Below are 23,809 nucleotides of genomic sequence, written 5' to 3'. Positions count from 1 at the left end.
TGGCCACTCTGAGTGTAATCTCTAGATCCTTGTCCTCTACCTACCGTATTTTTTGCCCTATAGGACGCACTGGCCCATAGGACGCACCTAGATTTGGGGGGGGGGGATAAAGGAAAAAAAATGATTCCCCCCCCCCAAGGCGCGGGGCTGGGGCGGGGAAAGCTCGGGCTTCCCCCGACGCCAGCCCCCAGAACAGGACCCAGAGCGATGCCAAAGCTGCGTGCAGCTTTGGCATTGCTCTGGGAGCTTGCGGGGCTGGAGGAGGGGAAAGCGGAGCTTCCCCCTCCCCCAGCCCCCAGAATGGGACCCAGAGCCATGCCGAAGCTGCGTGCAGCTTTGGCATCGCTCTGGGAGCTTGCAGGGCTGGAGGAGGGGAAAGCCCTCTGCCAGCCTTCTAGCCAAGTCAGGGGACAGCGGGAAAGGCGTGCTGCGCCTCCCGCTGTCCCCCGAGTTTGCGGGGCTGGCGACGGGGCTCTCCTGAAGCCTGGAGAGCGAGAGGGGTCTGTGTGCACCGACCCCTCTCGCTCTCCAGGCTTCAGCGAAAGCCTGCATTCGCCCCATAGGAAGCACACACATTTCCCCTTCATTTTTGGAGGGGGGAAAGTGCGTCCTACAGGGCGAAAAATACGGTACTCTGTGCTGATGTAAAAAGCAGCCCATGTCTTGCAAGGGCATCCCTTTGAGCTAGCTGTTTTGTGACATCAGGTCAGGTTGTTGCTGCTTTTACAAAAACTAATTCACACTGTGGGAGGGAAACAGAACCTTCCCCAACCTAGTGCTCTCCAAATGATGTTGCACTTCATCTCCCATCAGCCCCAACCAGCATCACCAACAGTCGGGGTTTATGAGAGTTGTAGGCCAAAACATTTGGAGGGCACCTAGTTGAGGAAGGCTGCTGTAAGAAATCACATCAATTCAATCTAAATGGACTGGGGTATGGGTACAGAATCTGGCCCATTTCCTTTTTATCCTGCCTGGGTCTATAAACAATGGCCTGGAGGTCCTCACCCAGAGACTCCAGTTGCCAGTCGGTGGATCCTTTATTCACCGTCTGTGCCGTCAAAACAGGGGGAAGTCTCCCTCCGCTGAAATCTATGGCAGAGCTCCAGTTAAGTCACCCATTAAGTCTAGACAAAAAGATTGAGATCTCCTCCACAAATAAAGTATGGGTGGCTTCTAATAAAAGCAGTTATTTGCTCACAAAGGCAGCACCAAGCTCAACAATGAATGCGGCAAGCGGCAACAGCTGACGCTGCCGTGTAGCGGGGGAGAGAGAGAGAGAGAGACCACCGTAGTTATTAGAATGGTTAGCGAAACGGAACAGGAAACATGAGGAGGTTGTGACATCACCATCTCAACTTGACATGCACCATCTATCAGGGATGGCTTAAGGATAATGAAATAAATCATACCGTGATGCAACGAGATGGGCGAGATGACCCCACTACTGCTTCCTTTCAGCACTAATAACTCTGCCACCGGAAGGACAGCGTCTGCCGAACAGGCTGTAGAAATCTGGCGAGCTACAGTTCGCCAGTTCCGAGGGCACCGTTCCCACGGGCACGCAGTTACTTAGTGCCTTGAGAGACAATAAAAATGCTATCAGTACTTTTTGACCTACTTTCCCCAGTCTTTCCTTATTATAACGGCTTTTTAATCATTCCGCCCCCTCCTCCCCATTCACCCATCGCAGCACCCGTTTCTTGAAAGCGTTCTCTGCAAAGACATTAGGAAAATTGCTGGATGGATAGCATTGGAGAAAGTTTAACGTGGTTTGAGAGAAGCTTCTGTTCCTGTGATAGAACCACGTCTCCTTTTTGTGTGTGTCCCACTGCCAACTCTGATAAAGAGGTAGGTTTGGCAGGATTTTGAAACCGCAGAAAAACCTGCATTCCCTCTTTACCAGAGGTAAACGTGGAATTGGTGTTCACATCAAGGACAGCGATCCCTCTCTAAACTTGCCTTCAACTCTCTGAAAAATAAGCAAAGCCTTTTGTCTTGTCTCCAGCTATGCAGAGCTATTACTTCTATAATTACATGTGGTTGGGACTTAACATAAAACCAATTTCTGTTGTACCTTTAAAAACCAATGTAACCAAATTTGCAGGGTGAGGGGGGAAACACACACACACACACACACACACACACACACACACACACACAAATAGCGCTGTAAAGAAAACAAATAATGTGCACTTTCTACCCTCCGCTCGCATCTGGAGGGGAAAAAAATCCAAATCTAATGAAACTTGTCATTCACTATTGTTTTCCACTGGGTCACTTATTAAAAAGGGACTTTATGATTTAATAAGGCAGGTGAAGATCCGCAGCAGGGTGTAGTGGGAAATGAAAAATCTGCTCTGGTTATGTCAGACCTCCTTAAAGCATTTGTTAGATGGCAATTTCACTTTATTGTCTCTGATAGCACAATTTTAATACCTCCACTTCATGTGGCGCATTTGAATTCTGCCGTGCCAAGTTTTGTGTAAGAACAGAGGACATGATATTAACCCACACTTTCAGAGAGGACTATCAAAGGAAAACAGGGCATAGCAGCCCTGTAGCCGTCTTGGCATTTCCGAAAGAACCCCGGGACTCATAACTGCGGGAGGGTGCAAAGCATTCTTGGTTAAATTTATCCTAACCTTGCCACTTTCTGAACAGATCTGAGTAACTTTCTATTTAATCTGTAGGGTTGAGGGTTGGCGCAAGATATTTTGCTGCCTGAGGGGTACCAGCAAATTGAGGTTGCTCAATTAAAGTTGGCATTCCAGTGCAACAAACCTGCTTCTGCCCCACACAAAGGGAATGTTTTCAGATAAGGAAAGTGATGGGAAAGCGCACTGGAAGCTCTGGGAAAGCAATTCCATATAACCCCTTTTGCAAACAAAGCAGAAGGAATGCTCAGTAAACAGCGCATCTGGAAGCAACATGTGGATCTGCCATAGCCTCTTGTTGTCTGAAAAATTGGGATAGTAATACTGGCATTCTTTACATGATAGGTGCAAGGATTCTTAGCGGGATAATTCCCATTGCCTCAACGTGTTGCAGCAGCACAAGGAGTTCCACTTGTGCAACAGAACTGTTTCTTCCTATCTTCCTAAGCACCCACAACCTGCACCCTCCTCAAATCTGCTCCGGAGCGTTGGGGGAACCCATAGAGCAGATTGGGGAGGAGAAGGGGAAAGGAGTTTTGTTGCGCAAGCAGAAATCCTTGCACTAATGGAACAAGTCACTTAGCTCTCCTTTGGATACAACCCAATATGTACAAAATGCCAAGATAAGGTTTTATTTTAGTAGGAAGTACAGTGGTACCTCAGGTTAAGTACTTAATTTGTTCCGGAGGTCCGTACTTAACCTGAAACTGTTCTTAACCTGAAGCACCACTTTAGCTAATGCGGCCTCCCGCTGCTACCGCACCGCCGGAGCCCAATTTCTGTTGTCATCCTGAAGCAAAGTTCTTAACCTGAAGCACTGTTTCTGGGTTAGCAGAGTCTGTAAACTGAAGCGTATGTAACCTGAAGTGTATGTAAGCTGAGGTACCACTGTACAGGTGTTGGGTAATGAAAGATAGTCAAATTATTCAGGCAGCCTTTTTGAGAGCCAGTGTGGTGTAGTGGTTAAGAGTGGTAGTCTCGTAATCTGGAGAACCGGGTTCGCGTCTCCGCTCCTCCCCATGCAGCTGCTGGGTGACCTTGGGCCAGTCACACTTCTCTGAAGTCTCTCAGCCCCACTCACCTCACAGAGTGTTTGTTGTGGGGGAGGAAGGGAAAGGAGAATGTTAGCCACTTTGAGACTCCTTAAAGGGAGTGAAAGCCGGGATATCAAATCCAAACTCTTCTTCTTCTTGACACAAAACTTTTGTTCCTTATCAAGTTGGTAAAAGAGAACCATCAGATATCATGCAAGTGAGACTAAAGGAGAGATCTAAGGGAGACTCACCTGGTGCTCATGGCATTATCCTTCAGGTTAAGACTTTTTTTTATACTTTCAGGCATTCCAATAGTTTGCACTTTCAAATAGTACTGGGAAGCGAATTACATACCGGTACATAGTTCCAAACACTGTAACTGAAGTTGCTGCCGTGCTGGATTTTGCTGCTATTTTAATTTGGGAGCTGTGCAAATTATATGGTTTGTCTTATTACCTTTAATTAGCTAATTGTATATTTTATTACCATTTTGTTTCAAATTACATGGTGAAGTGCTGTGGGATAAATATTGTGAAGCATGGTACACCTGAAATAAATAGGTGGTGCATTGTAGTAGTAGAATTGGACTGCGGTTGAAGAGACCCAGGTGAAATTCCTTGCTTGGGTGACTTGCTCTCAGCCTCACTTGGGCGTTGTGAGGTAAAATGGGGAGGGGAGAACCTTGTACGTCACCTGGAACTCCTTGGAGGAAAGATGAGATTTAAATGTAATAAAGAATTAAAGAAATGTGGCAAACATCCGCAGGGAGTGAGTTCTTTTGCTGGGATTTTCAGTCTTTTACTCCTCCTCTTAGAGATCGTTTATTCTGATGTCATTCTCTGTTGGCAGATTCGCTCTGGTTTGAGTCCGCATTAGATTTCAAGTTTATGTTTTATGTGCATTGTATGGTTTTAATTTCTACTTGTAAGCCACTTAGAGATTTATAACTGGTACATACGACAGGTAAATGAACCTCTTAATGTAGGTGTCAGTCCTTATTGATAAATGAGGCCGTCCTGATTTCGTTAACATCCTGTCCCCAAATCTGTAGGTGCAATCCTGTTCGTTGACCACAATGCCAGTGCCTTGGCGACCTCTATAGTCACTGTGTGTATTCCAGATTTCTGAATGCCACATGGCTGTAGCAAGCAACAAATTCCCAACATAATCCACACACACACACAGCAACTGCTTCATGTAGTGGCTGTCATGCTACATAGCAAGTCACCATCTGGATTGCACCTGCAGACCCTCTAAGTGTTCTCCTATTTTCCAGGGACAGTCCTGGATTTGCAGAAGCCATCTCAGCTTCTGATTTGATCCTGGAATGTCCCTCTTTTCCTTAGGACGTTCCTATTTTCACCAGAGAAATGTTGGAGGGTATGGAGTTATGTGAGCTCTGAGCCAAGGAGATAAGAAACTATACAACTTTTAGAAGACATCTGAAGGCAGCCGTGTATAGGGATGTTTTTGTTTTTAATGTTCAATGCTTTATTATGATTTTATATCTGTTGGAAGCTGCCCAGAGTGGCTGGGGCAATGCAGTTAGATGGTTGGGGTTTAAATAATAATTATGGATAATGGAATAGGACATGCCTATTTTCATCAGAGAAATGTTGGAGGGTATGTGAAGAGCCTCTAGTATGCCACTGTTGTTCTTGAGTAACTGTGTGGACAGGCGCTGTGGTCTAAACCACTGAGCCTCTTGGGCTTGCTGATTGAATCCCTGCAACGGAGTGAGCTCCTGTTGCTCTGTCCCAGCTCCTGCCAACCTAGCAGTTTGAAAGCACACCAGTGCAAGTAGATAAATAGGTACTGCTGTGGCAGGAAGGTAAACGGCGTTTCCGTGCGCTCTGGTTTCTGTCACGGTGTTCCGTTGCGCCAGAAGCGGCTTAGTCATGCTGGCCACATGACCTGGAAAGCTGTCTGTGAACAAATGCCAGCTCCCTCAGCCTGAAAGTGAGATGAGCGCCGCAACCCCATAGTCGCCTTTGACTGGACTTAACCGTCCAGGGGTCCTTTACCTTTACCTTTTTTACAACTAGCACACTTGTTTAGTGACATGGAGCCTCAGACCCAGGAACTGAATATGGCCCTCCAGTCCTCTGAAACTGACCCTCCTTTGTACCCCAAGAGTTTTTGCCTGACTGGAACGTGTCCCTGAACTCTTGCTTGTCATAATGGATGATAGGGAGGGGTATGTGGAAATGAGCCTGCTGTACAAAGATAAAATTTGCACACATTGCTGTGCTCACTTTTGCTTTTGGCCCCGCCCACCACTTACCTGTGGCCCTTGGAAGGCTAATCAGAAGGGAACATGGCCCTCATGCTGTAAAAGTTTCCCCACCTCTATGGAGCCAAGAGTTTCAGCTTAATGTCCATGCAATCTATGCTGACTGTAGAACAAGGCTGCGCAGACATTTTTGAAATACGAATTCGGTTGGTTTTGACCCATTTCCTTCACGGTCACCTCAGACCGATGGAAGTTGTCGCTCCCTAGGAATCCTACAGTAAATAAGGAGTTAAGTGCTGGCAGAAAGATGCTGGAAGGAACATCTTGAATTTGTTTGCCACTAATCTAGAAATGCAGAGATTTCCTTAATTCTCAACAAATTTTGGTCCCCCTCAACAACATATGTGGTAAAATGTTACGGGCATGTGTGGAAAAGGAGTTTTAAAAGGCTTACTTTTTCCATAGTTAAGCCCATTGTTATCCTCCAAATTGTAATCTTATCATGTATACAAGCTGTTCCATATAAATAGACCCATGTATATTTTCAGTAGTTTCAGCTGAAACCCGTTAAGAGCAGATGTGCATATGGTTGCCTGGCAAGGATCCCTCTAAAATGTATTTTTCCGTTAGCAGAGTCCGCCCCCCCCCCTCGAAACCATCCCCTTCCCTTCTCTGTCCTAGGGAGGGCTGGCGGGGAGGAGAGAAGAAAGGAGGAAAGTGGTTTCGTTCATCATTAGAACAAATCTCAAAATGTTTTTGAAGCTGGCTTGGTTCGTGACGTTTATTTACGGGCCTTTGTGAACTTGACGTGCTGAGCAAAAGGTGCCTAGAAATTTGTTAGCCCAGGGGACATCCTTTTCCAACATCTCTGCTTCATTTTTGCTATCTCAGGCTGGGATTCTCAGGCATGATAGAGGTGTCTAAGGTTATTCACGTTGTGAATAAGGTGGCTAGAGAGAAGTTTTCCTTCCCCCATAGCAGTGGAACCTGGGGCCATCCAATGGAGATGAATGTTGGAAGATTCGGAACAGGCAAAAGAAAGTACTGTGTTTTTTGCTCTATAACTCACTTTTTCCCTCCTAAAAAGTAAGGGGGGATGTGTGTGTGTGTCTTATGGAGCGAATGCAGGCTGCGCAGCGATCCCTCTTGCTGTTCTGGCTTCTGGGATTCAGAATATTTTTTTTCCTTGTTTTTCTCCTCCAAAAACTAGGTGCGTCTTGTGGCCTGTTGCGTCTTATAGAGTGAAAAATACTACTTCTTCTGTTCAGCGCATAATTAAACTGCTGAATTCGCTTTTGCCAGGGCTGTGTGCGCGTCAGTGGCTCAAAATGCAGCTAGGCCATTCTTTCCCTCAATTCAGATTTAAGTTGGTTTGGGGTAAAGCATGCCAAATGCAGCATTTCATAAGAAACAACAATATTGATATAGGTTGCATTTAACGCTGTGCGTACACTGCTTCCTAAACCGGTGGTATATGCACACACCCTCTGTGTAAGTGCAGTGAAACCTTGGTTCTTGAACTTAATCCTCTCCAGAAGTCTGTTCGACTCCCAAAACAGTCCAAAAACCAAGGTGAGGCTTCTAATTGGCTGCAGGAGCTTCCTGCACTCAAGCGGAAGCCGCGCAAGACGTTTAGTTTCCGAAAACCGAAACACTTACTTCCAGATTTTTGGCGTTTGGGAGCCAATTTGTTCGTCACCTAAGCCGTTCAGGAACCAAGGTTTGACTGTATTTGCACTCAGGTGCTGGTAAGATTTGAGGCTGCTCACCAAACTCTCCAGGGATAAAGCTGCCCTTGCGGCAGGCAAAGCTTATCATTGTTTCTGAGCTACAAGCCGAAAATCAACAGATGCAGGCCCCCCCCCCCCCCGTTGCATCTCCAAGTTGGGAAAAGCTTGCCCAACATCCTGCAGACATAGGTGCTCTGGCAGTGGGGGCTGGAGGAAGGTAGCAATAGGTGCCACAGATGATATCAGCATCGAAAAAGAAATGGTGGAAGTACCCTTTCCTTATGTCCTTGGTCATTTCCCATGCTGCAACAGGAAAAAGCGATAAGCAGACCTTTTGAGGTGAGCTCTCCATCACACCTGTCAGTGTTGTGGATGGGCAGGAAAACAGCTAAGCCCTCTTGCGCCAGACAGGTTTGGTGTGCAGGGATATTCACCGGATCCCCTTAATAACTGCTGTGTGAGCACACCTGTTACTATGCCCGCCCTCACAAATAGAGATAAAGAAAGGAACCTGCTGTGGGTCAGACCATTTTCCCAGCTGCCTACTCAGACTAGCAGTGGATGACCAGGGTCTCTGGCAGAGAGCCTTTCCTCATCACCCGCTAGCTGGCTGGCTGGCTGGCTTATTTATTTATTTATTTATTTATTTACTTACGGAAAAGTAATAATAATAAATAAATTATAAAAAAGTGTGCAACCCATCCCCGGGACCATTCTATTGTAACTATCCAACCTCCCAAAATTTCAACACTTCTTGCAATGGTTTGACCCCTTTCCGTTTTAACAGCATAAATTACACAAACACCTTCCATATCTCCTCAGAATCATTTCTCCTGCACATTCCCCGTCATACCTTAATAGCACATGTTAATTTATCATTAATAGCCAAATCCCACACCTCGTTATGCCATGCTTCCATTTTATATTCTGCTTGCCCCTTCCACTTCCTAGCTATCATAATTCATGCAACTGTCAATAAATTTGTGAGCAAGTCCTTCATAGCCTGCGAACCTTCCACCCCGTCATAAATTGATAATTATGCTACCTCTGGACTTTCGGTCAGCTTTAACCCAGTGATTTCTGTTATCTGCTTAAACACCCTTTGCCAAAAAAAATTTGTACATATTTACACCTCCACCACATGTGAATGTAAGTCCCGTACCCGATTCTTTTAATCTGGAGATACCAAGGTCTGATCCTGCAATCTTCTGCATAAAATGCATGTGCTCAGATTCTGAGCTCTGGCCTCCTCCACTAATCATAATGATTCGTACTTCTGCCCTCAGGGGCTTCTCGACGGACTCAACCTAAAAATGTAAAATGTAGATGTGAAAAGAGGTGTTTGGAAATCTAAGTATCATACGGTGATTGGTTATGGTTCATTCTTGAGCGTACACCATATAGATGTAATTTATTTAAAATATTTTAGACCCATTTTCATAGCTAAACAGTGTCTAAAGCACTATAACGAGAAAGAAGACAAATTAGTACAAAATTTCAAAATGTGGTTTGTCATGTTTTTGTTATGTATTTTTGTGTTTTTTATATTGTAATTTTATGTTGTGAACTGCCCTGAGGTCTACGGATGTACAATACAAATTGTAATAATAATAATAATAATAATAATAATAATAATAATAATGGTAATAATAATAATACTTGGGCATTACACTGAGTTACACACTTGGGTTTGTTGTTATTTAATGCCTGAACTGGCCCTTAGCCAGCTCTTGAGTTTTGTCTTGTTCGATGCCCTGGTCATGAACCCAGAGTTGTGGGTACTTAATCAACGTGGTTCCGATTAATGAAGTTTGAATCTGCAAGCCAATGCTTTGCCCGCCACATTTAATTATTTTTCCCTTTTCTGGTTTTCAGGTCATCCTGCTGATGCACACAGGTCCCGTTGCCTTGTCTTGCATCATGCCATGTCTCCAAACCACATGCTTTCACCCAGAACAAGCGGTTCTCTCCTCACTGCCTGGGAAACAGCAGCTATTTCAAAAGAGGTACTTCTGCGTGGCTAAAAATATCACGAAGTGCAGGAGGGTGCACATTAGTGCAGCAACGTCAAGGGGGGGGGCACGAAATGGAGTTGCTTTTCCTCGTCTGGAAAAAAACAACAACCCACACACACACACAGATGGCATGTCAATCAACAAGGAACCTGGGCTAATTGCTCCCAAGGAAATGGCTGATCTTGTTACTAATGGTACAGTTTCAGCTGTGTGCTAATATAATAGAATGAGGTCACAGCACATTATCAGGGCTACGTCCTTGAACCGGGAGACCTTGCATCAACTCACGTAAAAATTTGGGAGCGGGAGCTGTGTTTTTGGAAGTTACAGAACTGTCATTTCATGAGTCAGTTGGCAGTAGTTGCTTTCTTTCTTTTTTAAGAAGCCTCTAGTCATTTAGTCTTCTGTTCTGCTGATTTAAATGGTGCTTATTGGTAAGTGCTTGGCAGTAAGTGAGCGAAGACTATAAGGTGGTGTTTGGCTAAACAGGAGCTTATACAGCAGAAACAGGAAGTCTGTGGCTCTCTGGTTGTTGCTGGACTACAAATCCCATCATTCCTGACCATTGGCTGGGCTGTGCTGGAAATGATGGGAGTTGAAGTCTAACATCTGGAGGAACACACTTCCCACCCCACCCCCCTAGTTGTATACAGTAAGTGGCTAGGATAGTAGTGTCTTGTGGATAGCCAAGAACAGTTTCCACAATTTGTTGCCTCTGCATTTTTCCAAACATTATCTTGTTCATAGGGATGGAATCTCAAGGTTTTGAAAGATTTGTTTTGGCAGCCTATGGACTTCTGAGCCCAGTTTAAGGTGCTGGTGGTTATCTTTTTAAAGTCTTAGATGGCTTGGCACCAAAATACCTGAAGACCTATGCCTTCAGGAAAGGCCTTGTTCCAAGTACTCTCTCTAGCAGAGGTATGCTGTGCCTTCTGCAAAAGAGAGATCCTTTTCTGTGTTGGCCCCCTGACTTGTAACAACCTCTATAAGGGATGCACACCTGGTTGTCAACATGACAGGCCTTTCAGCGCCGGGTGAAGAACTTCCTGCTTTTAGCTTTCCGGGTTCATATTTTCTGTTGTATTTCATTACATTTATTCGTTGGTTTTTACATTGTAGTTCTGTGTTGTGCTAATTTTATCTCCACGCTTGTACACTGCTAAGAAATGTGGCACAAATAAGTAAACAAACGAGCAAACAAAGGCGATAGGCCCAAGAATATGTGACTTGTTTTACCTTTCGTGCCTTTTAATTGCCTTATGGAACATCATGGGCGTAGCCAGCATTTATGGGGGGCAGGCTTCATGGGGGGGGGGCAGAACCTCAGTTAGTTAAGTGTTTTTATTGATTAACTTGATTTGGGGGGGCAGCTCCCTCCTGCTCCCCCCTTGGCTTTGGGAATACTGTCATAACTTGGTTTTTGAACGCCTTGTGACTCGAATGTTTTGGCTCCCGAACGCCGCAAACCACAAAAGTAAGTGTTCCAGTTTGTGAACTTTTTTTGGAAGCCGAATGTCTGGTGTGGCTTTTGTGGCTTCCAATTGAGTGCAGGAAATTCCTGCAGCCAATCGGAAGCCGTGCCTTGGTTTTCGAACGTTTTCAGAAGTTGAACGGACTTCTGGAACGGATTCCGTTCGATAACCAAGGTACAACTGTACTCTTCCCCGCTCCTTTTGAGGCATTTATATGAGAACAGTGAGCACAGTACAGCGGTCATGGTGTGGAGGTTGAGACCACCAGTGGCCTCATGAAACAGAGAAAGCAGGTAGTGGGTGCAGAGCTGATTCACAGTTTTCTCACCAGCAGGATTTTGCTCACTCAATCAAGAGTCTCTCCCCCCCCCCCCCTTTTCCCCAGTTGCTGGAACTGGAGAACGTAAAGCCCAGTTGTCTGCATGTACGACATGAGCTCATGTGTGTCACTTCTCTGCTTTTTCTAAGATTCATTGACATGAAATAAATTAATGTACCCTTTCATGTTTAGAAGAGAAGCTCTGTGCATTCTAATAAAGGTAAAGGTAAAGGTACCCCTGCCCGTACGGGCCAGTCTTGACAGACTCTGGGGTTGTGCGCCCATCTCACTCAAGAGGCCGGGGGCCAGCGCTGTCCAGAGACACTTCCGGGTCACGTGGCCAGCCAGAGCCACACACGGAAACGCCGTTTACCTTCCCGCTAGTAAGCGGTCCCTATTTATCTACTTGCACCCGGGAGTGCTTTTGAACTGCTAGGTTGGCAGGCGCTGGGACCGAGCAACGGGAGCGCACCCCGCCGCGGGGATTCGAACCGCCGACCTTTCGATCGGCAAGCCCTAGGCGCTGAGGCTTTTACCCACAGCGCCACCTGCGTCCCTTGTGTGCATTCTAATAGGCACTTGCTTATTATGGGAGTGTCTCCACCCCCATCATTCTGCCCGGACACTGAGGTCCAGCGCCGAGGGCCTTCTGGCGGTTCTCTCACTGCGAGAAGCGAGGTTACAGGGAACCAGGCAGAGGGCCTTCTCGGTAGTGGCACCTGCCCTATGGAACGCCCTCCCACAAGTGCATTCTAATAGGCACTTGCTTATTTTAAGATTGCCGCTTCCTGGCCAAAGGCAAATGCGTGCTACACATGCTTAAAAGTGCTTGGTTCCCTTTGGCAAAGTGGCACTTTGTATATGCTCAGATACATCTAGTTTGAGGTGTCAGAATTTTTGCTATCTGGAGGTTGGAACCCTATCTTCCCTCTGAGAGAGCAGGAACATTGGCGTCCCCCTCTGCCTATGTTAGATCTCAAAGCCAGAATGATGGTGGATATTCCATTTCCCGCTTTCCCGGGGAGAAGGATACCTAGAGACTCAAAAGGATTCCTTCAGAATGGCAATTCTAACAAGCCGCACTAAAAGTGTTTTACAAAGGCACCGCCCAAATTTTCCAAAATAGGGTCAAGAATTTACCAGGGGCAGGAACCAGACTGTTGGAAATCTCTCCCATAAATGGAGACCGCTGGAGTCTTGGAGTTGCCCAGAGACCAAATACACCTGTAGCATTGGTCCTTCGACGAATGGTCTAGGGTGTGATTTGTTCCATTAAATGGCATTTCTTTGTAGAGCAGATTGATATCAGGAATATAGGATCAGACTGTAGAAGAGATGAATCACTCAGCTCTTCTTTATGATAACATCCTTTCCTTCGCCCTCACCACACACCCAGCCTGCAGTCTTCTCAGATCTTGAAGAGTAAAGGGATTTTTTTGAGAAGCTGATACGGAAAGAACATGTGAAGAAGAAAAATGTTTTGTTTATTCTTTTAAAAAAGAGAGAGAGAAACCTCAATCCGGTGTGTGTTGTTTCTGAAATTCCAAGGTCCCCTGTATTTTTAAAAGGTGGTGGTTTGGGGTTTTACAAACGTTGTCCTCATATGAGTTTATTCATATGATAAATAAGATGTTCATAAATAAGATGTTCATACAAACAGTGATATTCTTTCCTAACACAACAGGAGAACAGAGAATTGCCAGGCCAGAGGCTAACAGTGGAATGGCTTTCCCTGTATGGAACATCCATACAGATGCAAATCCCTGCTCAGTTTTCCCACTCCCTGGGTATACTTTGGTCCAGATATCAATTGCTCTGCTTAACCTGCTTTGACACTCGTTACAAAAATTAATGAAGTACAGTGGTACCTTGGGTTACATACGCTTCAGGTTACATACGCTTCAGGTTACAGACTCCGCTAACCCAGAAATATTACCTTGGGTTAAGAACTTTGCTTCAGGGTGAGAACAGAAATCGTGCTCTGGTGGCGTGGCAGCAGGAGGAGGCCCCATTAGCTAAAGTGGTGCTTCAGGTTAAGAACAGTTTCAGGTTAAGAACGGACCTCTGGAAAAAATTAAGTACTTAACCTGAGGTACCACTGTACAAGCACCCGCCACTTACGCATGATTGATTCACCTGCGCTCACGTATATGCGCGGCGCCAGGAAATCAATCAATTCAAACCTGGAAATGGCAAGAGAGAGCTAGAAAGTCCTCGTGGCTTGTGAGGAGACCCTCTCCATAGCCTGAAGAAGTCAGTGAGCCAAAGTCTAGAAACAAATGTTTAAAAGGCTTTGTAAAAAAAAAAACCACAAAAAAACTTATGGGCTCCAAAATGGCGCACAGGAACTCTCGCTGCTGCTGCAGTAGCCAGCTCAATAACTTTTGGGAGAGTTGCATCAGGCAACTCACCACCTTTTAAAATGCAAAACAGTTGGGGAAACTCGGGTTTAACGAAACACGGAGTGGTCGAGGTGCCTGTGACAGAGGGATCATATGGCCAATCCCAACCTAGTTGCTTTGACAGAGTGAAAATGGGCTTCATGGTGGGCTTTGCTGTTGGTATGGCAGCAGGTGCACTGTTCGACACATTTTCTTGTCTCAGGTTTGGCATGAGAGGGCGATGACTGTTGGGTGGTGTTGGCCAAACCATGTTGTAGAGTGGTGGAACTTTTGGGACATTTGTGGCAATTGGCATGGGAATCCGCTGTTAATGTTACTTTTCTATCACGAAGACCAGTGCCCCTGCAGGTTGGAAGTTCTGCTATGTAGTAGAATAAAAATCTCAGCACCAAGATTGAATAATCCATCAAAATAAGTTTCGGCCTTTATTGCTGTAGCAAGAGTTTGTAAATCTTTTTCTCCATAACAAAAGTGGCTAAGGCAGTGGAGATTTAGAAGCAATGGAATCTCTGTATACAATGGATCTCCATGGATGTGACCTCAATTAATGATCAATTATAGGAATCATTAAAAAAATGCAAAACAGTTTGAGGCTCAGGTATCTGAAGGACCTCTTTTTCCTGCACGAATCTGCACATTAATTAAGATCGTCACCAGAGGCCTTTTTTCTGCTTGTGCAAACAAAGACCCACCACCACCATCTTGGGAAGTGAGATAGACAGGGCCTTGTAGATTGTGGCTCCCTGACTTTTGAATGCTCTGCCCAGGTGAGGCCTGTCTGGGCCCAATTCTGATGTCATTTCCCTACCAGGCCATGACTTCCCTTCCCTTTCAGATCTTTTAGTCTCCTGCTTTATTTTTATGCTGAGAGACTTCGGGCTGTTCTGCTGGTTTCAATAATCTTTATTGGTTTTCATCATTTGCTGCTGCTCCCCACCCCCACCCTGTTCTCCTTAAACGCTGCTTTTAAGAAGAAAATCCTGGGCATGAGGTGCCAAACCATGGCAGCAAACAGCAAATACTCCTGTTGTCTCCTCATGCCATCTCCTTCCTTAGAGGCAATTTATATATTGAGGGGAATACGATGCAATGCAGACTGTGTGGACTGTATGAGTTCAAAGTGTGGGGCACGGGGGGGGGGGGCGGTCACATATGTGCCTGTTATCCCAGAGGAGAAGCATCCTCAGCTTGAAAAGCTAACACATCGCATAGGGAAGTCCTAGCCTAGACTTCCTAGCCTAGACCTTTCGCTTGGACTACTGCAATGTGCTCTATGTGGGGCTACCTTTGAAGGTGACCCGGAAACTACAACTAATCCAGAATGCGGCAGCTAGACTGGTGACTGGGAGTGGCCGCCAAGACCACATAACACTGGTTTTGAAAGACCAACATTGGCTCCCAGTACGTTTCCGAGCACAATTCAAAGTTTTGGTGCTAACCTTTAAAGCCCTGAACGGCCTCGGTCCAGTATACCTGAAGGAGTGTCTCCACCCCCATCGTTCTGCCCGGACACTGAGGTCCAGCGCCGAGGGCCTTCTGGCGGTTCCCTCACTGCGAGAAGTCAAGTTACAGGGAACCAGGCAGAGGGCCTTCTCGGTAGTGGCACCTGCCCTATGGAACGCCCTCCCACCAGATGTCAAAGAGAAGAACAACTACCAGACTTTTAGATGACATCTGAAGGCAGCCCTGTTTAGGGAAGCTTTTAATGTTTAATAGACTATTGTATTTTAATATTCTGTTGGAAGCCGCCCAGAGTGGCTGGGGAAACCCAGCTAGATGGGCGGGTTATAAATAATAAATTATTATTATTATTATTATTATTATTATTATTATTATTATTATTATTATTATTTTATTCCAAGATCTCGTCCTCTGTTTTGAGGTCCTACCTAATACACACACTCACGCTTTAGCCACTGTGTGGGCTGCCTTCCTGCCTCTGCAGCTGAGCCTTCTTCACCGTCACCTACTGTGTGGAGGCGAGCTACCAGACAGGGTGTGTTTCCTTTCAGGAGTTTTTTTGGCACTGGTTCCACTTCAGCTTTGCTAACAGAAGCTCAGGCACAGCTAATGGGACACCTGTTAGAAGCTGCTAGGAATATAGATGCACAATTACAGCCACACCTTCACAAGCCAAGCTTGACACTTTGGGCATTTTTATTTTTTTATAATGCCCAATTCATTTCTCCAGCCGGCAGGAACCGTTATCCTTTCGGGAAGAAAGAACGCCCCCCCCCCCCCCCCGACAGCAGTGAATCTATTAATAACAGGAATACAGGGAGCAGCGGCATGCGATACTGAAAGGCATGCTCAAAAGAGCTTCAATGTCATACAGACCAATCCAGTGCATTTCTAGAAAGACCTAAGTCCCAGTTCATTCAGTCAGGCTCATCCAGACTCAGTTTGTTTTCCAAGCAAAATTCAAAGTGTTGGTGCTGACCTTTCAAGTCCTAATGGCTTTGGCCCTTCACACTGAAGAAGCTTCTCCACCCCCATTGTTCAGCCTGGACACTGAGGTCCAGTTCCGAGGGCCTTCTAGTGGTTCCTGCATTGTGAAAGGTGAGGTTACAGGGAACCAGACAGATCTCTTGAGCATTTTTTTTTATCCACAAGGTGTTTTTTAGTTCTCTGGTTCTTCTTTGAACCTCAGCTGTAGTGTTGGCATAGGTTGTTTTTATTTTAATTAGTGGCACAGTTTCTATCTCTTTGCCAGATCTGAAAGGCCTTCCTTTTCTTGTCAATAATGCATTCAATCTCACTATCATTCTCATCAAACCAGCCCTGGTGTTTCTTGGTTTGTTATTCAATAGTTTGTTCACAGGGTGCCATAATGGATGTTTTTAGCTTGGTTCAGTGTTCCTCAATGTTATCAGGGAACTCTGAAAGCAGATGGTCCTTAAGAGTTGTTTGGAAGCAATCCTGCTTAATAGACTCTTGAAGGGCTTGAGTGTTCATTTTGTGCCTTGGTTTCCTTCCTTGAAGCCAATGTTGAGGTATAATCTTGACAGCCATCGTGGAACATATTAATCGGTGGTCTGTCCAGCAGTCGTTGGCATTCGTCATAGCTCTGGTAAAGAGGCGATTTTCAGCTCAGACAAATACGTAGTCTAAGGGTGCCTCCACAATGTTTTAAATTTATTTTTTTGTCGAAGGACAGTGTTGGTAATAACAAGGTGGTGTGCTGCACATATAGTCAAAAGAAAGTTTCCATTCTGGTTGCTGTTGCCAATTCCTTCTTTCCTAATTGTCCTAGGCCACAGATTGAAATTTTGCCCAACTCTTCCATTAAAATCACCCAGGTGGATAATTTTATTTTGCATAGGCATCTCTTGATAGGTTGGCATCCAGTAAGATGGGTGGCATCATTATTCTTATCATTATTATTATTATGCCAAGCTTTCCAGGCACAGGTCTGTACTTTCCATGTCTTTCCCTAAGCAGCTTTCTTTCTTTCTTTCTTTCTTTCTTTCTTTCTTTCTTTCTTTCTTTCTTTTTTTCTTTCTTTCTTTCTTTCTTTCTTTCTTTCTTTCTTTCTTTCTTTCTTTCTTTCTTTCTGTGGTAAACAGCGGGTTTTCCTGGGGGAAATGTTGGGACAAAAACTCCTCCTTGGACACAGGCCTTCAAATGTGCCTGTTAAGTGTGGTGCGAAAGGAAGTCTGGGTGAGCCCTTACTCTCAGGGAAGGGAAGAGAGGATTACAGCACAATCCCAAACCCGTTCACTTGAAGGAAGGCCCACTGATTTCGCTGGGAGAACGGGTGTGTACACACACAGCAGAAAGTGTGTTTTCTGCCTTCCAGAGACGCATTTTTGTGAAAGAAGAGAAACAATAAAAATGCAATTTAAAATCAGTATGTAGATTTAATGTGGACATTCTGTAAAACACCTGATTGAAGCTTGAGGACCACTGGTGGTCCGCAGACTACCATTTTTTGGTGTGTGTGGGGGGAAACCCTGTAGTAGATGATGTGCCTGAAAGCTGGCAAATTTGCCATAGGGAAGCTAAGCTGTGTGGTGAACATAGTGTCTAGTTCAGCACTGAGATTCTAAGTGACAGACCTGAGACATTATACACGAAATGTATAAGCTGAAGCACTTAGCTTCCCATTGGCTGTTTTGCAGGTGCACAGCTATTTTATTTATTTATTTCATTTATATTCCGCCCTCCCACCCAATTTTAAGGAAGTATTTTAAGGAAGTATTGAAATTGAGAGGATCAGTGAAAACACACACTGGCAGATTGTATGACTCAGGACGGTCCAAAACCTGTGGATGCAGGATGCACTTGTAAAATGGAGCATCATTACTGTACTGGAACTGCAAGAGCGGAAAATGATGCTCACTCGCATAAAACTGGATGTGAGCAATGCCATGGATGTGGACAAACTAGGCAGAAGTGCGCTAGCTCGCGGTGCGGACTTGGTGCGAGTGAAGAGCCTTTTGGCCCAAGCATCTGTATTCCACCACCAGAGTGGTTCCTTTGTGCGCCACTGACAGGTTGGGTAGTGCAGCCCTTTCCTGATTTATGACCAGGAACTGGGCAGATTCAGACCTCAAAGTGCAAAAGTGCTTTGAATCCATCTTTGCAGGCATACACCCAGTGGTGAGTTATTGCCAAGCATATCACAGCTGCATCTCTACATCTGGAGTAGTGCAACTCTGGCTGCTCACACACTCGTGTGTGTGTGTGTATCTTACATATGTATGTGTGCATTACGCATACACATTGACAAAATAATTACTCCCAACTCTTCACTCAGCACTTCATTACTCATCTAGTAAAACAGCTTCCCAGTGTCGTGTTGCCACAGTCCCGGGCAGTTATAGTATGGGTTGCAGCGCCTGCCAAATTGTATATCAGCCAGAATTTCCTTGACAGTTCATTAAGAGTAATTCTTGTTTTCTGGAGCCACAACTCAGGTTTATGTGTCTCCTTTTGGACCAAAATAAAATAAAACTCGACTGCCTGTAACCACACTTAACAGTTTGTTTTGTGTCAATAATGTAACTGTAGATCTCTAAAAATATAAATTGTGAACCATCCGCCAACAAGGAAGAGAGAGGAGAGGAATGTGTTTTTGCTTCTTAGGATCTGACATCCGCAGAGCCACACGAGTCCTTTGTTAACATTTATGTGTAGTCAGCAGTGTGCTGTTTGGGGTTTTCTTATGTAATGTCTCCTCCTCCTGCGTGGACTTCTGTTGTAACTGCTACCCCAAATTTACAAGAAGGCAGCGTGGGGCATGGAAGGAAGAATCACTTTCTGGATGTCCTGATATTACAGAATTGCAAGGGTTTGGACTGAAATTGCACTTTTGGGTTTAAGTGGAATGCAGGGTTGCATTGTTAATTGAGTGTTTTAACTCTTATGGCATCACGATGCTAATGGACAGCAAAAGAAGTATACATTTTGCAAAATAAAATCTCCACGGATTCTGCAAAAGCTGACAGGTATATCACAGCATCAAAGAAAAAAGAATCACACGTGTTCCATTATTATCCATAAGCTGGTTCCTGGATTCAGTCTCTTAATCATACGCTACTAGGACTAGAAAATGGTATGGAGGCTGAACTATGCAAATAAGAGGTGGGGCAATGCAAACTTCAGGTTCTATGGGGCAGTAATTGCTCTATAAAGTATGTGGTGGCATCTCTTGAAGGCTTGAGGCATGAGTGTTTCTAAGCATTACTCATTGTAGGTGGATTGAAATTAATGGACCTAAATTAGTCCTGTTCATTCATTTCAGTGGGTCTACTCTCAGCAGGATTAGCACAGATAGTACTACCCGTAGTCTTTTCCTTAACCCTTCTGAAAGACATTATCTTACACCACGATCTTTTGATCTGCACCATGGTAGAAGCTTGATGAGTCTTGTCTATTTGTTGTACTGTTGACTAGAGGTTATGGACAATCCAACAGTACACAATTATGAGAGATAAAAAAAACACAGCTGCAATGGTAACAACCTCCCACTGACCCCACTTAGAAAGAAGCAGATTGCTCCCAACACATTTCAAAACTTGTTTGTCAAGGGATCATTCTTATATGTACTCCCTTGTAAAGCACTGCTCCAAATAACTTTACTGCCGCAGCCGAGTAAGCTGCACCTGCAACATGTCTTTGCGAAGGAGTAAATGCAAGAATTCTCCCTTGTTAAAGGTATTTTAAAACTTGTCGGGCATCTGGTTGGTCGCAGTGAGAATAGGAGGCTGCGCTAGATAGGATCAAGCAGGGCTCTTCGACGTGTTTTTTTTACGTGCCAGTCTGTGCAGCTGTTTCTTTGTGGGGTGGCGAATCCAATTAATCCTGCAGGCTGTCTTCAAAATTTTGGGTGAACTCCTGGACCGAGGGGGCAGGGCCAGCAGGAGGCACAATGATATTGTGCCCACAGGTGTGCGAACTGACCAGGCCTTTGTTCTTGGGGGGAAGGGGCTGCAGATGGAAACAAGTGGTTGGGCGAAGGGTCGTGGTGCTGCTTCTCCCCTGCAAATGCATTGCAACCTCAGAAGCAAACGCAGGGTTTGGAATCATCTCTTTGTGCTGAGGTCCTAGCTGCGTCCTTTGCTTTAGGAAGGATGGCGAGGTGTAGTTTGCGAATCCCCCCACCTCCGCGCCTTCGAAACCCGCTCTGCATTTTCTGGCTAGCAACCCCACACTGACATCAAAGGCATCCAAAACAAGAAATCATCTCTTCCTGGGTGGGAGGAGAGGATTTGACTGAGAGCTTTTGAAGTGGGTAGCAGCGTGTGAGTAGGGGGGAGTCCCTGTCTATTAATGTGCTTTCATTGTGCAACAGCCTAGCCTTCCAATATTCTGTCCCGAGAGTTTGGAGGCAAGCTGGGTATATTAGTGAATTGCTGGCCCTGTTGCATCTGATCAAAGAATTCCTGCAGAGTGGTTTGCGTGGAAGCATTTATAGTGATGCTATCTGCCGATGCCATAGGCTTGCACAAGTCTTTTCCTCCAACCGTAAGGCACAGGGACAGCAGGTTCTGGCAAGGCACAGTTGACATTAATTCTCATTTATTCTGCCGAAATATCTGATGCTATAACACCACCACTTAGATATCATTTTTGCAGCTTTCCCACGTGTTTTAAGAAGGGAAGGGCAGCTTTTTATTAGCTGCCATAACTTTTGTCCCAGTGAAAAGGATTTGTGGATACCTCAGATTGCCTATGAAATGTTTTCAATGGGTAAATTGGAAAGATGAAGAATTAGATGGACTGCATCAGATGAACAAGTGTGTTGATATTTGAAGCAATCCTCGCCAGGTGGCCTCGGTTTTCCCAGAGTCCTTATCAGACCGATGCTATTTCCCAGTGGGGATCAGTCAGGTTGCACAATTAAAGTTGAGCTGGTGCACAAGACACTCACTTCTTCCACAAATGCATTGGGAAGTATGGAACAGTTGCTTGATGTAGTGGAGTACAATGGCCCAGGAAGCAAATCAGAATCAAGACGCAATAAGCACCCAGCACCATCTAGCCAATTCACAAACTTTGTGCGAACAAATCAGGTTGGATGCACAATAAAACAGGCCATCAGAGATTAATTTCACAAAGATAAGATTAATGAAATGAAAGAAGGAATTTTGAATACACTAGATAATAAATATAAACGCAATAGTAATATTAGAAAGTAGAATTAAAGATGCCATACATGGGGGGGGGTCACAAGGGAATATGGGGAAAGGGAAAGGTGTATAAATACTTGACTAATTTGAGTATATAATTTGTAATGTTAAAGTTGAAGAATACATGATGTGTTTTATTTATACAGTGGTACCTCGGGTTACAGACGCTTCAGGTTACAGATGCTTCAGGTTACATCCGCTAACCCAGAAATAGTACCTTGGGTTAAGAACTTTACCTCAGGATGAAAACAGAAATCACATGGCAGCGACAGGAGGCCCCATTAGCTAAAGTGGTACCTCAGGTTAAGAACAGTTTCAGGTTAAGAATGGACCTCCGGAAAGAATTAAGTTCTTAACCCGAGGTACCACTGTAATACCTACAGTATTTGAATATGTAATGTATATGTATGTAAATAAATAAAGATAGATAGATAGATACTTCATCCAGCCAATTAAAAACAAAAGCAAAAAACAGGCCATCTGGAAGCAACCCCACTCCTTTGTCTTGTCTTGTAACCACTAATTGTTAGTCACTCAGTAGATGAGTTGGAGAGGGAGGCAGATCTTCTACTTCATGATAGCTTCACATGATAACTGAAATAAAACAATTGATTTTTACACTACTTCAACTTCTGACCTTCCTCGGAATACAGCATGAATTCCGCACGGTCAGCTTGATGGGTTCTCCACAGGACTTGGGATCTGCCCAACCAAAGGCATTGTCAATTAGTAGCTGGTCCTGGGACATCAGTGAAGATACCACAGGCCAATAGATTTGTAGAAAACTAGGAAGGAGGTCAGCCCTACAATGGATAATTTTCGGCTTGAAGTAGTAGAGTTTGGCAGCCATGGCTATTTTATTAAACGTTCCTCCCACCTCTGAACAAGAGACCGCTCCATTACTGATCTTACACAATGGTTTACTGTGCAGGTAGAACCATACAAACGTTGGGTGAAGAGTTTTCTTACGAAAGCACTGTCATGCACAGCTAAATTGGGAGCTGTTGTGATGTTGAAAAATCTGCAACTCATCTGGATGCCAAAAGAGTGGTTTTTAAATACAGTATCTTTGAAAGCTTTGAAAATCTGGGCTGTGACCCAGTCCACAGTGCTGTTTGCTTAAATCCCTTTGAAACCAACGGGGCTTAAACACAATTAACTGTGGCCTGGATTGCCGCCTGGGCCCAGAAGACCAAAGGGAAAGAATTATTGGTCATGGAAAGTAAGAGATGATCCAAAGGATCTTTGGGCTTGTTTCCCCTCCCCCTCCCCCCATGCAAGGTGTACAGTTCATTTCTGTGGTGTCCATGAAATCCAGCCTGAGATGGCAGACCAGCTGTGCCTCTTTGTCGGAAAGTGGGGATCGTACTGATCCGTTGATGGCTTACTTTACCTTTGGATTGTTGAAACACACCCCAGAAATCGCAGCTTGTGTAGAACGCTGTAGCCCAACTTGTTAATAGATGTTATAGCTGCAAGTAATTCATTACACCTGTACTGGAATAGCAGCCCTGGCTGAACAGAGGCTATACAGTGGTACCTCTGGTTACATACGCTTCAGGTTACATACGCTTCAGGTTACAGACTCCGCTAACCCAGAAATAGTGCTTCAGGTTAAGAGCTTTGCTTCAGGGTGAGAACAGAAATCGTGCTCCGGCGGCGCGGCGGCGGCGGGAGGCCCCATTAGCTAAAGTGGTGCTTCAGGTTAAGAACAGTTTCAGGTTAAGAACGGACCTCCGGAATGAATTAAGTACTTAACCCGAGGTACCACTGTATATTAAAGGTAAGAAGAGGGTAACAGCCTAAGAAACAGCAAAAGGCCTCTATAGAAGCCCATTTTCTTGTGCATTCATGATGATTTGTGGTCATGGTTTTATCCAGGCCGTTATACACGATCCACCTTTCAATACTGTTTGCATGTGCAAAAGTTTTGGGGCAGATACGCTACTTTGTTTGCAATCAGTGCATGTCCTCTAGCCTCCTGCTGAGATCCTCTTTATATCACAACATGTTCCAGGTGGGCGAGTGAATATTGACTTGCTTTTGTTGCACTGTAATGCAAGAATGCCCCTCAGGACAGCAATAAATGCGGCCGCGTTGGGGAAGCATGGGTGGAAAATGGATAAAGCAGAAATGTGAGGACAGTGCTGTATAAATCTACCACTAATGCACAATTATTGTGTAAATTATATGCTGCTAAAGGCATCCACAGCTCCTCCACCCTAACAAAAGTCTGGTGGGGCCCACAGACATATTCTCAGAGAAAGATGTTGGCTGTTAGGAAAGTTTTTGAGCATGTCAATCAAGTGCTTG

General features: G+C 44.9%; 1 long non-coding RNA gene and 1 pseudogene across 1 annotated transcript in view; both read left to right on the top strand.

Moving 5' to 3' along the window:
* Nucleotides 1–23,809, top strand: part of LOC114594802 (uncharacterized) — a 188,578-nt gene that overhangs the window by 107,677 nt on the left and 57,092 nt on the right. Inside the window, exon 3 of the long non-coding RNA XR_013392120.1 lies at nucleotides 9,530–9,660. This is a non-coding gene — a long non-coding RNA (uncharacterized LOC114594802). The remainder of the gene's footprint in view (nucleotides 1–9,529; nucleotides 9,661–23,809) is intronic.
* LOC114594800 (reactive oxygen species modulator 1 pseudogene) lies at nucleotides 13,883–14,313 on the top strand (annotated as a pseudogene).

The sequence above is a fragment of the Podarcis muralis genome, chromosome 3 (assembly GCF_964188315.1).
Source record: "Podarcis muralis chromosome 3, rPodMur119.hap1.1, whole genome shotgun sequence".
NCBI classification, from domain to species: Eukaryota; Metazoa; Chordata; class Lepidosauria; order Squamata; family Lacertidae; genus Podarcis; species Podarcis muralis.
This window is presented reverse-complemented; position numbering and strand designations above follow the sequence as displayed.